Here is a 16,602-nt window from a genome sequence, read left to right on the forward strand (position 1 = left end):
TCATTAAACTCATATTTCTATACACACAGAAATAAATGTATACTTCCCCTAATCCAGTGGTTCTTAAACTTAATACTGTAGATAGGAATCTGTCTCAATATAGAACACACCAACTGAGTTGAGAATAAGCTATTGATGTCTGCATAATATATACAAAGTATTTGAAATTAAAAGAAATACAAAGAACCCAACAAATAGAAAAATCAAATATAAATGGCCTCTAAACATATGAAAATATGTCTAAACATATTTAAAACAAAATATGCATGAATTTAAACTATGCTAATACAGCAGGTCCTCTAATAACATTGTTTCATTCAATGTTGTTTATTTATAAGCATTCTAGAAAATAAAACTGATTTTCGGCTGGGGCCACTGTCTGTGTGGAGTCTACCAGTTCTCTGCCTGTCTGTGTGGGTTTTCTCTGGGGAGTCCGGTTTCCTCTACATTCCAAAGATCTTGATATTGGGTGAATCGGTGCGTCTACAGGATCCCATTCAGAGCCAGTGTGGGTGTGGATGTGAGTGTGCCCTGCAGTGTGATGGCGTCCTGGCCAGGATTGGCTCCCACTCTGCACCCTGACCTGCCAAGACAGAATCTAGCCAACCCCACCCAGAACTGGGACAACTGGGCAAATCATTATCTCACTTGTTTTTATTAATCTTTCTTAAATGCATGTATAGCTGAAATTTATTTCAATGTTTAATATCAGAAATGTTTTGGTCTTTATTTAGAAGTTTGGTGACATTTTTGTGAACAGAAATATGTCATAGGAACTTAACTCTTGTTTATATCGATTAGCCTAGGATAAAATTGGTTTTGTTCATTATGTGTCATTTTGCCTAATGTAAAAGTTGCCAAGAACTTATTGATGAGGTTAAGTGAGGATTTACTGCATACCACTTTTCACTTATCAAATGATGAAATAATCTAAAAGTTTGATAAACTCTATTGGTGAAGTCATAGGCAGACACACATACATAGTTGATGGATAATGTAAACTATTAAACCTCTATGAACATCAAACTTAAAACTGTGCATGTTTTTAATATTATTTATAACATCAGAATATTAAAATCAAAACAAATGTCTACCAATAGAAGACAAGTTATGACATATGCATATGGTGGAGTTTGATGCTGTTCTAAAAAATAATGATGGTTCAGTTGAAGGTGCTGTATTTACTCACCCCTTCTGTTCCTCTCCATTAGAGCCACGCATATTAGCTGCTTCTAGTCAGCCATCTTGGCCATTAGTGGTAGTGTAAATTAGTTCAACTGTTGTGGAAGACAGTGTGGCCATTCTTCAAAGACCTAAAGACAGAAATACCTTTCAACCCAGCAATCCCATTACTGGGTGTGTACCCAAAGGACTATAAATGGTTCTGTTATAAAGACACATGCACACATATGTTCATTGCAGCACTATTTAGAATAGCAAAAACATGGAATCAACCTAAATGCCCATCAACAATAGACTGGATAAAGAAAATGTGGTACATACACACGATGAAATACTATGCAGCCATAAAAAGAACAAGATCATATCCTTTGTCAGGACATGGATGGAACTGGAGGCCATTATCCTTAGCAAACCAACGCAGGAACAGAAAGCCAAGTATCACATGTTCTCACTTATAAGTGGGAGCAGAAAGATGACAACACTTGGACAGATACAAGGGAACAACACACACTGGGACCCACTGGAGTTTGGGAGGAGAAAAAGAATTAGGAAAAATAACTAATGGGTACTAGGCTTAATACCTGGGTGATGAAATTATCTGTACAAAAAAATCCCCATGACACAAGTTTACCTAAATAATAAACCTGCACATGTACCCATTAACTTTAAATAAAAATTTTTAAAAAGATAATGAAGGCGCTTTCTATGTTCCAATGTGAAAAACTCTCTAAAACATTGAAAAAATAATAAGCATGACAGAGTACATAACATGGCATGTTTTGTGTAAAGTAGAAAATTTAAATTCTATAGTTATTTGTTCTTTTATATGCATAAATAACATTTGAAAATATATATGTGCGGTTATGGCAGTTATTATTTATGGGAGGTGGGTGGGAATTTGCAGGATAGAGAATAGAAATAAGATGTGCCTTTTAATCAAGTTTGTAGTTTTAAAAATCATGTTATTATATTAATTTACAATAAGTTAATGTATAAAAACATGAAAAAAGAAAAGGATTAAGGAAGAAAATTACAAAGAAAAAAAAATGCGCCATTTTAATTTCAAGAAACAGTTGGCAGAATAAAACCAGAATAGAGAAATTTTCTCTCCCAACACTTACCTGAATACTTAAAAAAACTGTTAAAAAAAAGTGTATATATAAAATCTCAATTCAAATTCACTCAGAGATAGGTAGGACCAAATACCACTTGAAAAATGGTTGTCAAGGAAAAGAATGGAAGAGTCTAGTACATTCCATTCCCAATGTTTCCTGGAAGTAGCATTTAAAAGAGAAAATTCTTAAACAAAATATTGAGAATGTAGCCTTGCAGCCCAGTGTTTGAAAAAAAATTGAACAAAATGAGATTTTGAACACAAACCTGAGGAAAAAATTGAAGAATCCTAAGAGTAGCAGGTCTTACATACCACCATGGATATCAGCTGAGATTGAAGGAAACATCAGCTGAGACTGTAGGAAGCATTAATAAAGAGAAAAGTTCATCAGACTTTGTTGTAAATAAGAAATATTGGGAGTTAGGGCATTAAGGCTTCAGCACTAAATAGCATATCTTGACTATTCATCCACAGGCTTTGCCATGTTTTTAGGGACTGAGCTAAAGATCACAGAAATAGGATGCACCCCTAATCAGGTGGAACAGGCCTTTAAAGAAAGATTAGAAGAAATTAGAGCACAGCCCAAGTCTCTTTCCCTTGCCAAGGGCAGTTTCAAGCTGATCTCTCTTTCTGTTTCCACAAGGTTCACATTCTCAGCCTATGAATATTGCCACAAATAATTACAAGTCTTCAATCTGTAGCCAAGAATCTTCCCAGATGATCCAGAAAGAGTGCCAAATAGATTTTATCCATACAATTCCAGAACAAGTTAAAGCTTTTGACAAAGCTCCACGAAACAAGCCTGAGCAAAATGAAAAGAATTGATAACTATGCAAATGCACTAGAGAAGGGAGAGAGGGGGAGAAATTAGCTAGGGGGTGGGGGGAACAAGAAGTAGAAAAAACACAGGAAAAAATTTTAGAAAAAACGTAATGCAAGGAACAGAAGTAGGTCCCCTTGTGAGCACTATAAAAGCATGGTTTCAATAAGACTTGGATATAGAAGAAATGATGATAAAATAATAGAATAAAAATAATGATTACAGGGTTATAGAAACATCTTAAGAATGAAAGCAACAGTCTTGCACATGTACTTAATAAATTAATTAGAAACAACAAGAAGAGGAAAAACATTCTTGACTAAACTTTTGCTTATACGGAAAGGCTTAGGTTAACTGCATAAACAGAGGAGCAAAATACACAGAGATTTAAGAGGTAGGATGTTTATTGATACGGAAGAAAAACAATTGTAACAGTTTAAGCAAAATTGGTGTCACTGAAATGGAGACATCAATAAATGCAATGGGAAAAAGCACTCTGAAAGACAGTAGAAGAAAATTCCCTAAAATAAAGAGAAAAAGTAATCTATTATTTGAAATGGTGTGTTTTCTTCCAACAAATACTAACGCAGAATACTAGATAGTGTGGAAGATCCTGCTCAATTCACTAAAACATTATATATATATATCTTCAAGACTCCTGACAAACTAAGCAATACTATAAAGGTGTTTCAAAAAGTCTGGTCTCAGACTCTATTAAAAAACATTGACATAGGGTTTTTTATATGCATTTCAGGCATTGTTCTAAGGACTTTACAATCATTATCAGTGACATTTAGTGACATGATACAAAGCAACTATAACTATTAAACATAGAATTCAGAGAGGAAAAATCTTATTTCATAATTTTAGCTACCAAAATCATAATTCAAGTATAAAGGTAAGACTTGGATGATTTTTAAGTAAGAAAGTTGGGGGACTATAGCGATCTGAGCCCTTCTTGAAAAATTACATGGATGGTAGAATCTGGCTAATCAAGAGATGAATTAAAATAAAATACTAAAAATTGGAGAAGCTTTGGAAAAAAAATTGATGATAATTATTGAATCAATTAAAATTTTGACAAATATTTAACAGTTCAGGGTTTCCTGAACTTCAAATTCAGTTTGTCTATCCCATGAGATTAAAAAAAAAAATGAACTTCAAAATTTTATTAAAATAGTACATAATGAATTTACAAGTAAAAAACAACCTTATTAAAAAGTGGACAAAGGACATGAACAGACAGTTTTCAAAAGAAGACAAACACCTGGACAACAAGCATATGGAACAATGCTCAACATCACTAATCATTAGAGGGATGCAAATCAAAACAATAATAAGATGCCATCTCACACCAGTCACACTTGCTATTGTTAAAAATTAAAAAAAAAATAAAAACAGATACTTATGAGGTTGTGGATAAAAACGAACGTGTATACACTGCTAGTGGGAATGTTAATTAGTTCAGCCATTGTGGAAAGCAGTTTGGTAATTTCTCAAAGAACTGAGAATTACCATTGGACCCAGCAACCCATTACTGGGCATGTACCCAAAGGAATACAAGTCATTCTGCTAGAAAGACACATGTATGTTCACTGAAGCACTATTCACAATATCAAAGGCATATACTCAACCTAAATGTCCAGCAGTGATAGACTGGATAAAGAAAATGTAGTACATAAACAGCATGGAATACTACGCAACCATAAAAAAGAATTAGATCCTGTCTTTGCAACAGCATGGATGGTGCTGGAGGCCATTATACTAAGCAAACTAACACAGGAGCAGAAAACCAAAAATCATATGTTTTCACTTATAAGGGAGGGTAAACATTGAGTACACATGGTCACAAAGAAGGGAACAACAGATATTGGAGCCTACTTGAGAGTGGAGAGTGGGAGGAGGGCGAGGATTGAAAATCTATTCATACCTATTAGGTACTATGCTGAATAGCTGAATGATGAAATAATCTGTGTACCAAACCCTGGCAACATACAATTTAGTATGTAATGAACCTCCATATCTACCCCTGAACCTAAAATGAAAGTTAAAGAAAGATCACAATATTATAAAATCAATGCTATACAGCTGGAATATACATCCTACGTATTTCTGTCATCCTTCCTTTCTGCCTTTCTGTTAGTCTATGTCTTCCTATATACTAATTCTCAGAAAATACTTATAAAGATGTGCACAAATGCTAATACTAGTTATTTTATTGTAGTGGCATTTGAGGTCATTTTTCACATCTTTTTTTGTAATTTCTTGGAATTGTTTGAATTTTGTTTGAAGAACTTCTATTTTTAAAATAAAAATAATGAAACCATTATTTACAAGGAAAACAAAGATACTATCTTACTATATGTCAGAAGACTTTCAGGACTGTGACCACATTTTAAAAGAAAATATTAAACTATGCAACAGATAGCATCCTTGCAATGAAAGAGTCATTTTCTCGATTTTCTCAAAAAACAAAAGCTATCTGTGACTAAAAATAACACTTAATTTGACATTGTTTATGTTTCTGAGATGGTAAATTAAGCTCTTCTAACTAGTCTTTTCACTTACAAAATTGGGATTGTGGGTATGGAGATTTCCTAAACGTTTGCTTTTGAGCAGAAACAAGTACGCATGGATTTTAGAAAGAGCTGAGAGATCAACAAGCCTCATTTTAGAGATGGGCAAATTAAGGCTTAGAGAAGCTAACTGACGTTTAACAAAAGACTCATGACTGAGTTAACTGAATAGCCGAATGCTATGGTCTGAATGTTTGTATCCTGCCCAAATTTGTGTGATGAAATTATATCCCCCAAGGTGATGGTAGTGAGAGGTGGGGTGTTTGGGAGGTGATTGGATCATGTGGGTGGAGCCTCATCATCAACATTAGTGTCCTTATAAAAGAGGCCCCAGAGAGTTTCCTTGTCCTTCCACCATGTGACGACAAAAGACTCCATCTAGGCCAGGCGCAGTACCCCACGCCTGTAATCCCAGTACTTAGGGAGGCTAAGGTAGATGGATCACCTGAGCTCAGGCGTTAGAGACCATCCTGACCAATATGGTGAAATCTTGTCTCTACCAAAAATAGCTGGGTGTGGTGGTGCATGCCTGTAATCCTAGCTACTTGGAAAGGTGAGGCAGGAGAATTGCTTGCACCCGGGAGGCAGAGGTTGCAGTGAGCTGAGATTATACCACTGCACTCCAGCCTGGGCGACAGAGTGAGATTCTATCTCCAAAAAATAAAAAGACTCCATCTAGATGGAACAGGCCCTCAGCAGAGGCAGAATCTTTTAGCATCTTGATTTTGGACTCCCCCAGCCTCCAGAACTGAGAGAAATAAATGCCTGTTGTTTATAAGTCAGCTAGTTTATGGTGTTTTTGTTATAGCAGTAAATGGACTAAGACACCAAACTAAGACCTATCTTCTGAAGTTAGCCGAGTTCAGCCACACTGCTGCATTGCATATTTGATTTTGTTTTTCTTTTTAGACAGAGTCTTGCTTTGTTGCCCAGGCTGGAGTGCAGTGGCATGATCTTGGCTTACTGCAACCTCCGCTTCCTGGTTCAAGTGATTCTTCTGCCTCGGCCTCCCGAGTAGCTGGGATTACAGGCGTTCACCACCACGCCCAGTTAATTTTTTTGTAGAGATGGGGTTTCACCATGTTGGCCAGGCTGGTCTCAAACTTCTGGCCTCGGGTGATTTGCCTCGGCCTCCCAAAGTGCTGGTATTACGGGCATGAGTCACTGCACCCGGCCCATATTTGATTTTTTTAATATCATAAAGATGAATGGTTCATATAAATTCATATAATTTATAGTAATCACAAAATACTATATTATCTGTATATATTAAAATCATTGATCCTTTGTTCTTTTTTGTTACCTTTAATTAAACCAAGGCTTTTAAAGATCTTAAAACATAAGTTTATATAAAAGAAACTAGCTATTCACTACAATGTCAACAGGATTAATATGGCCTTGCTGACATAGTGAGTCATTTCTTTTTTTGTTGTTTTTTGCTTATTTGTGTTTATAAATCTTGTGTTATTACATTCATTATTTTGGAACAGGAGTGGAAAGATTACAACTTGAAAAATCAGAACGTAGGAATTTTAATCCTCAGCTTCATTAAAGAGGTTTCTTTTTCCAGACAGGATAAATGAGAACATCCTTTCTTTACAAAAGCCATCAGAAATCTGAAAAATAATTTTTAAAAAATTTTGCAAATATTGGTCAGTGCACAAAGGATCCTGGGTCCAGCAGGAGAGGAAATGGATCATTGTGTTTGGGTACATGAACTCACGAGCCCAAGTCGTGGCTCAAGGCCTCCCATGTAGCAGCTTGAGCTGCTGTCACCAATTCACTTTTTTCCAGTATGAGCAGGGGAATATTCATCTGTTTCTGTGGTGATGGAGGCTTTCACAACATCCTCTGGCCAAAGAAATGTAACCACAGCCATAATGATTTCAGACTCAAACTATTTCAACAGCAGCAACAGGGAAAACAAAACATCAGCCAATTCCCAAATAAACTCATGTGAATGCTTCATATTAGCTAATTATCAAGGGGGTTTTATGGGAAACCATATCAAGAATGCTGTGGAGCTTCTTAGGATGCTGTTTTTTCTTGCTTGCATCTGAAGAAGAAATGGAATGCCAGGGCAACAGAACTAATGTATCAGGGAAGGGGTGGAAATTTAAGGAATCTGAAGCGTCTCTCTCTTTGGTTTTGTTGAATCTCGTGATTCTTAAGTCATCTGACCTCTATACATCTGAGTTCTCTCCCCCTTCCTTCTGTTTACCTCTATCCAGCCCCCCTCCCCACTCCAAACTGGAAAAAGGGATAAAATGCTAGATAAATATTTCTCGAACTGTTTTCTTCTGTGGCATTCATAGCAGATGACTTTTCCATGTGTAACACTTTCCCATGAGCATATCCATATTTCGACAAAAAAGAAAGTTCTGGTGGGAAATAAAGCAAATAGTGCTACAGGCAAAGAAAGGCACAGATGAAATACACCAGTTATGTTGAATTCCCAGTGTGTTAGCTATAACTTCTGTACCCTTCTTTCCTACTAAAGAATATATAGAGGCATGCAAGTGACTAGGAGGAGTGTTATCATGAGTATAAATTTGATTCCACACTAAGTTATATGTCAATAAATTAAGGCTAATTTTTAAGATACAATGAGATTTTACAAACCAATAAGAAAAACCTTTTTTTTTTTTTTTGGAGACAGTCTCGAAACTAATAGTTCTTGTAAAAGGAACAGAAAGACAAGATATTTTATAAAAATAGAACTATACATGTCTAAAAAAAATTGCAAAGTCCTCAAAATAAATTACCACTTAAGAAATCTAAACTACTGGAGGAACAATTTGTTAAAAACTTTTAATATCTAGTAATATACATAGTTGTCTAGGGCATGAATAAACAAAAACTCCCACATGAAAAATGTAACTGACTCAGCCTTTGGAAAGATTTTGACACTATATATCAAAATTTTAAATCTATGTTTCCTTTGATCTGACAATTCCCTTTTCTAAGATTTCATCACAAAACTACATTGACTGAATTGCTTGAATTACATCATACTTTTAGCAAGAGTGCAAATAGCTGTAGCCCAATGAAAGGAGAATCAAAACTCAGCTCAGCAAACCTAGATTTAAATTTCAGCTGCATCTTACTAGCATCAGTTTAAACAGAATTTTTGGAGTATACATTAACTAGAGAATTTAAGTACACCTAAATCTTTTTGAGATATATTTTAAATATAATACAAAAACATGACACCACATAACATGTTTTTCTACTTGATCCTCAACAAAAAACCACTAGTCTCACTTTGCAGAAACTTAACTGAAATAAATGGCTTAAGATTAGAAATACGGCAACTGTGTTTATCTTTGCAAATGAATATTGGAGAGTTATGATAAAAATAGCAGGAAGGAAGACTGCTAGGAGAATGTATATGACTTGAAAATGAATAGCCCTAAGAATGCTGTTTCTCCAAGCATATCTCACTGTCAGAAGGCTAAATTAATACTGAAAGGGCATTTATGCATTTCTTTGCCACTCTGTAAATTATAAAACTGTCTTTGATTAGATTGTCCAAAGGGAAGACATCTCTCTGAGTGACATCAGCCAACTAACTAGTTGTTTAACATGGCTCCACCTAACAGATGGCATCACTGACTTAGAATCAACCCTCTGGTTTTTAGATGAGGCAGTATTTTTTAAACTCTTTGGAATACTCTGCCTGGGAAACATTCGTTTCAGGAAATATTTAACAAGTCTTGTACACATTCTCAATACTGTATGATTTTTTTCTTTTTTTCTTTTTCTTTTTTTTTTTTTTTTTTTTGAGACAGAGTTTCACTCATGTTGCTCAGGCTGGAGTACAGTAGCGTGATCTTGGCTCACTGCAACCTCCACTTACTGGGTTCAAGTGATTCTCCTGCCTCAGCCTCCCAAGTAGTTTAGATTGCAGGTGCCTGCCACCTCACCCACCTAATTTTGTATTTTTAGTAGAGACGGGATTTCACCATGTTGGTCAGGCTGGTCTTGAAAGCCTGACCTCAGCCCATCCGCCCACCTCGGCCTCCCAAAATACTGGGATTATAGGCGTCAGCCACCACCCCAGCACTGCTGTATGATTTAAAAGTTTTGGGAAGCATATTGGAGTTCCTCTTTTGAGGCTTACTCAGTGCTCATTGGGTAAATAAAAGTCATGAAATTTCCTGCTGTGAAGAAAAGTGGGAAGGTATAATCCAGTTTCCCAATCTTGCTGGAATCCAAAATTCTTTTGTGCTCAACACATCTGCTAAATTTCCCGAGAGCAGTGAATGGTGTGGAATGTTGATTTGGGAGATACTGGAATGGGCATGTAAAGGGTGTCTTCATTAAAAAAAAAAAAAAAGTTGAAATGGACTGTGTGTTATGTTTAAAAAACAGTGCCTTATAATAAATGTCTTCTAGAATGTAGTCATAATAATATATATATATTCTCTTTTTTTAATTTTTAGCAGATAACATGTACTACTAGACAATAAGAAATGTGGCCTCATATTTATTGTGTGGTTTCTCTGTGCCAGGCACTTTTCTAGACATTGGGGACACATCGTTCTTGAACCCAACAAACAAAATCCTCCTCTTCATGTAACCAACCTACAGGAAATAAGTTACTATGAGTGCTTTAAAGGGGCTGACTGTCTAAGAAGTTACATAACTAAAGATATTTTACACTCTTTGTAGGAACTTCCATGAGTGAAGTAAGTTAAAAGTTTCCAAACATATATCATTGCTTTTTGGCTACCTTTTGCCTATTTTTTCAGCATTTTAAAAGTGGTAAAATACATATAACATAAAATGTTCCGTGTTAACCTTTTTTTTTCTCTTTTTTGAGACAGAGTTTCACTCTTGTTGCCCAGGCTGGAGTGCAATGGTGCGATCTCAGCTCACTGCAACCTCTCCCTCCCAGGTTCAAGCCACTCTCCTGCCTCATCCTCCCAAGTAGCTGGGATTACAGGCACATGTCACCACGCCCAGCTAATTTTTGTATTTTTAGTAGAGACAGGGTTTCGCCTTGTTAGCCAGGCTGGTATCGAACTTCTGACCTCAGGTGATCCACCCGCCTTGGCCTCCCAAACTGCTGAGATTACAGGCGTGAGCCACCACACCCAGCCATGTTAACCATTTTTAAGTACGCTGTTCGGTAGTGCTAAGTACATTCACTTTTTTCATCTCACGAGACTGAATTTTACCTATGTTTAAGTACATCATAGTTCCATACTTTATTAGAATAAAAAAATAGAATGGGTCTTGTGTAGTTTGTAAGTATGTAACAATGTATAAAATCCAAAAGCCTTTCAGACTGAAACGTAAGAGTTAAAAAAAAAAAAAAAGCGCCCCTGCTTGTTTCTAAACTCCCCCTCTACAGTGCTTTCTTCACAATTCCCTGTTCAGATGAATGGCTTATTGTGACTTATTAACTCTTGTTATCTTAGCACTGGCCAACAACACAAGTAGATCAGAAGAGGCTTGGGAATATGTCCAGGATCATCAAGATCTAATTTACCGCCAACAATATGATTTAGACATTGGGAAAGATATCAGCTGCCACATCAGTGATTCCAATTTGCTGCTTTTAGAGTTAGAACACCATAAATAAAGAACTGATGATGCTGATCCTATCTCCCTAACTAAGCATTCAAAACAAACCACAGAACATTACTCAAAGACATAGGAGAGCATATACTCTAGTTAAGGCCCCTCTGTTGAAGATATCCTACAAACTGAGCCAGTTTCTGAGTCTTATACTATAGCCAAATAAGTAGCTACCACACATAAAAAAGCTCTGAGGAATCATTGCTACTTGATGTTTATCCCATCTGAATTATTTTGCTTATTTTTTAAAAATTTTATAATTTAATTCTTTCTCATGAATCTAAAAAATTAGTATGTTTTTCCAAATTGCTTCTGAGACAGTGATCAAATCTCAACTTATAGAGATAAATACAATTTTTGTACATGAAAGGGAGAGTTACTTAGTTAACTTAGTTAAAATTAAAGTTTGATTTATATTAATATTTTTAATTTGCTAGATGAATTTACTCATAACCTGGACAAATATTCAACAAATACTTACCAATATTGCCCTACTGGTTAGCTATAGCTGGCGTCCGTTCTGAATGATCGTGCTGCCCATTCTGATTGGTCTGTGACTATCACTTGGAATATTACTATCACTTATAATTTATACTTTTTCTATGTCCCTGTTTTCATCTCTAATTAGCTTGATAGTTGGTAATAGATAATTACTTGCTTGTTTGTTTGCTTTTCTATGACAGGAATTCACAGCAGTGAACTCTGAGATATTTCCCATCATCACCGTAGTACCCAGATTTCATAGATTTGAAGACATTAATGAAATAAAATGTCATTATATTCCTCAAAAAATTGGGTCTTCTCTTTATATGATTACAATGTTTGGAGACTTGAAAGTTCCCCTTGTTTGATAATATTAAATTTGTTGAAATCTGCACCTCAAATGGTTTATTTTGAGTTTCATTTTAGACAATCCAAGCTTTCACTGATTGTGGATGCTCCAAGATTTCATATAGAAGTTCTTACTTCATCTTGTTTGAGTCACTCAAATAAAATATTTCTTTTAATTTGACACAGTAGCAACTTTTTGTCCTGTCTGAAGATATTTCCCTGAATTACTTTGTATTACAAAATTGTCTTCAAACAGACAACCACAAGCATTTGAAATTTCAGGAGTTCAAAAGCTTTTATTCATATTAAAGTGATAGAAGTTATTACATTCCAACTCATTTCCAGTTCCCAGGCTTACTGAACTGCTGACTCATGCTGACTCATGCTTGGGTCTTATCCCTGGATGCTTCTTATATATAACCTGAACCAAATTCTCTAGTTATTTCTTTAAAATTAGTTTAAGAAAATAAAACACATAAAGAAAAGTCTACTGTCTTCAGCTTTGATTGTTATTTTGAGCCCTGTACATTATTTCCCAGAAATATCTTCAGTAAAGCTGAAAATGCCATAAAATATATGACAGAAATGAAAGATACAGCTCCCTGAACTATCATGAGATAGTTTTATCATATTTAAAATTTATATAGTAAAATATTTCACATATATTACTTCATGTAAACCAAGTAATAGCCTTCTGTTTGTAAAACAAACATCTGCTGGAATAAGGACTAGCTCTAAGTCTATTCTTACAGTCATTCCACAATTACTGCCTCCTGCACCATGTTCTGACATCAGAAACTGCCTGACAAATGTATTTATTTACCTCTATTTATGAGTTTGAATTGCTCCACATTCTGAGATCAACTATGGTCCTAGGCAAAAGGCATGTAGGTACTTCTTGCAGAATCAGATATGTGGCTCAGTGTTGAGGTCACCCTGGCCGTAGATGGGCTACTGGTTATTGTATAGTCCCCTTGTTTACAGCCCCTGGTATCCAGATCCTTAGTTGGGCCACTTTCTACCATTCTGCTAATTCCATTGCCTATTTAATTTACCTTGCGGCCTAAATCATCAATTCCATTTCTAGCCCTTGGCAAGAAGGCAACAATAACTTAAGGTTTATTTGAACCAATCTCCAAGGTCTCCATTGAATCAGTCTAACAGGCTCAGTGAAAAAGGAAGATTTGCCATGTTGATATGTTTCACATGGTGCTATAAAAGATAAAAACTAAACGGTGCATGAACACATCTGGTAGTTAAACATTACGTTTCAGACATTGTGTGCCCTTAAGCACAAAGGCATTGGCCAGACCTGCGGAAATACGGAATGAGTGATTTAGCAAGGAATTGCCACTCTGTGCGGTATTCACTCATTAGCCAGCATGAACAACTACAGAGGATCGATGATCCAATTATCACTTCTCAGTATTCATATTATGCCACTTATCAGTAGCATTTGACACAGCTGATCACCATCAGCTATCCCTGGATTATTGTAATAGTCTCCTAACTGGTGTCTGTATTGCAAGTACCATTAGTTTGTCAAATAAAATTGGATGATAATTGTACAGAATCTTGCAAAGAGCTAGAGAATGATGATTAGGAAGTGGGGCATAGAAAATGGGTAATGAAATTAACAGGATGGTAGAAAGAGACTCAAGTAAGGGTCTACATACCAGCGCTGGGAACACAGGGGCTATATAAAAATCTGTGCCCATCTGCAGCCAGAATGATCACAGACAATGAACCTAAGTATGTTCCACCTATCCATCATTCTAAATCTTCACACTTCGACCCATAAAAAGGTAATATATTTTAATCAAATTGTTTATACACACAGAGGTGCACAAAAACTATTTGTCCGGGACTGCACACACCTAATGGGTGTCCCTTACTGAAATCCTGCATCAGTACAATAAAGAAAGACACATTTTAATGACTTTTCTACATATAGTGGGCCTTTCAGCATTCTCTATACTGCTGGTACCTGGCCTAATGCCCGGTTATCTTTCTCTCTCTCTCTCTCTCTCTCTCTCTCTCTCTCTCTCTCTATATATATATATATATATATATATATATATACTTTAAGTTCTGGGACTGGGATACATGTGCCGAACATGCAGGTTTGTTATATAGGTATGCACATGCCATGGTGGTTTGCTGCACCCATCAACCCATCATCTATATTTGGTATGTCTCTTAATGCTATCCCTCCCCCAGGCCCCCACCACACGACAGGCCCTGGTGTGTGATGTTCCTCTCCCTGTGTCTATGTGTTCTCATTCTTCAATTCCCACTTATGAGTGAGAACATGTGGTGTTTGGTTTTCTGTTCTTGTGTTAGTTTGCTGAGAATGATGGTTTCCAGCTTCATCCATGTCCCTGCAAAGGACATGAACTCATCCTTTTTCATGGCTGTGTAGTATTCCCTGGTGTATATGTGCCACATTTTCTTTATCCAATCCATCATTGATGGGCATTTGAGTTGCTTCCAAGTCTTTGCCATTGTGAATAGTGCTGCAATAAATGAAAAAAAGTTCATAGTCACTGGTCATTAGAGAAATGCAAATCAAAACCACAATGAGATACCATCTCATGCCAGTTAAAATGTCAATTATCAAAAAGTCAGGAAACAACAGATGCTGGAGAGGATGTGGAGAAATAGGAATGCTTTTACACTGTTGGTGGGAGTGTAAATTAGTTCAACCATTGTGGAAGACAGGGTGGCGATTCCTCAAGGACCTAGAACCAGAAATACCATTTGACCCAGCAATCTCATTACTAGGTATATACACAAAGGATTATAAATCATTTTACTATAAAGACACATGCACACTTATGTTTAATGCCCAGATATCTCAAGTCCACTGTATTTGCTGCTCCTGAAAAGCTCTCTGACTAGGTATCTGGAGATGTCATTCCTCATCTTCTTCAGACTTTACTCAGATGTCACCTTCTCAGTGAAACCTTCCCTCGATCATCTTATTTAATAAAGCAACTATCTCCATTCTTTTTATGACCTCTCCTTACCTTTTATTTCTGCTTAGTCCTATCACCATTTTACATATTTAATTATTTATTGTCCTTGTTTCCCTGCCAATATATAAGCTCCACAAAGACACTTTTCTTCATTTACTGCTGTACCCAGTTAATTAATCAGATACTTGTTGAAGGAATGACAGGATATTTAACGCACGAATAATGAATCAATGATGGTTGGACTGAACTGCTTTGAAGTTTTCATTCAACTGTACAATCTTTTATAAATTTTCACTTATAAAATCCAAAGTATATATTGATTTCCTTCTAAAAAGGTCTTAAATTATAATCAAAAATAAAGTTAAAAATATTTAAGCAATATATATGGTATGTGATTTGCAGATCTTCCATTTTGTACAGTCATGAGTGTTCTATCTATGATCTTAAAACCTTGAAAAGAATCATTTGATTCTAAAATTGTTAGCCCATTGGTTTTTGTCTTATTTCATAATATCTAATGCATTTTCCTTCTGTTTCTGGGACTCATCTTAAATTAGCCGCTTGTTAAATCACATTGCCATGCTCTCCTTATAATTTTGCCATACTCAGGTTGATTTCAATTTCTTTTATTGTGGTCTAAAACTTCCTTGCCCTAACTCATATTTTATTATTGTCATCATATCTATAAAATTATCTTTCTATTGTGATAATCTTATAATAATGGTTAGTGATATTTTCTATGAAGGATATTTGAGAAAATAGTGCGTTATGATGAAATGTATGTAAAAACTGGCAGATATTTTCTCAATAAGGGAAAAGAAACCACCAACAATCATTGTCTTTGAATCCTTTCTTTTTGCCTCAGAGCAAAAAACATGCATTTGCAATTCTCGTGACATTAAAAAAGTACTTCAGAGTGTCAGTTTACATTATATATTTCAAGCACAAAATTTGGTCCACTTTTTCTCCCTTGGCATAGTTGAGGCTGGCATAAATCAACTTGAAGAAACACGCTCTGACTTTTCTAAAATTTGGGATTAATGTTGGCAACAAAATCTAATTTCAGACTGGTTTTTTAATTCAAGCTTGCACGGGGAAAAATAAAAACCCTTCAACTGAAAAGTGCATTGTATTTCACTGCCTTTCTAGGCATGTGATTTATTCATGCAGATGACTTTCTAATATTTCTAATTTCTACAGTCTGTAGAATCTGTAGAATTTGGACCCTAAGCCTTTTAACAGTGGTGATCCTTTGCCCAGTCCTAGCCACACTGGTCTCTCATGTAACGAATATCATCATTTTGAAGACAAATAAACTGCACCAATGAAAAGATCTGTGGTCCTCTACCTAGAATGTATGAGATTGAACCACTTCTTCCTTATTATATTATTTTTATGAGCAAACCACTTAAAAATACATAGATTAGAAAATTGGAGGGCTAATCTGTGTAATATTCTATATATAAAACTAGTAATAATCACAGCTAATATCTCAGCATAGCAGTTCAGTTTAAA

This window comes from Pan paniscus, chromosome 4 (genome assembly GCF_029289425.2).
Source record: "Pan paniscus chromosome 4, NHGRI_mPanPan1-v2.0_pri, whole genome shotgun sequence".
Classification (NCBI taxonomy): Eukaryota; Metazoa; Chordata; class Mammalia; order Primates; family Hominidae; genus Pan; species Pan paniscus.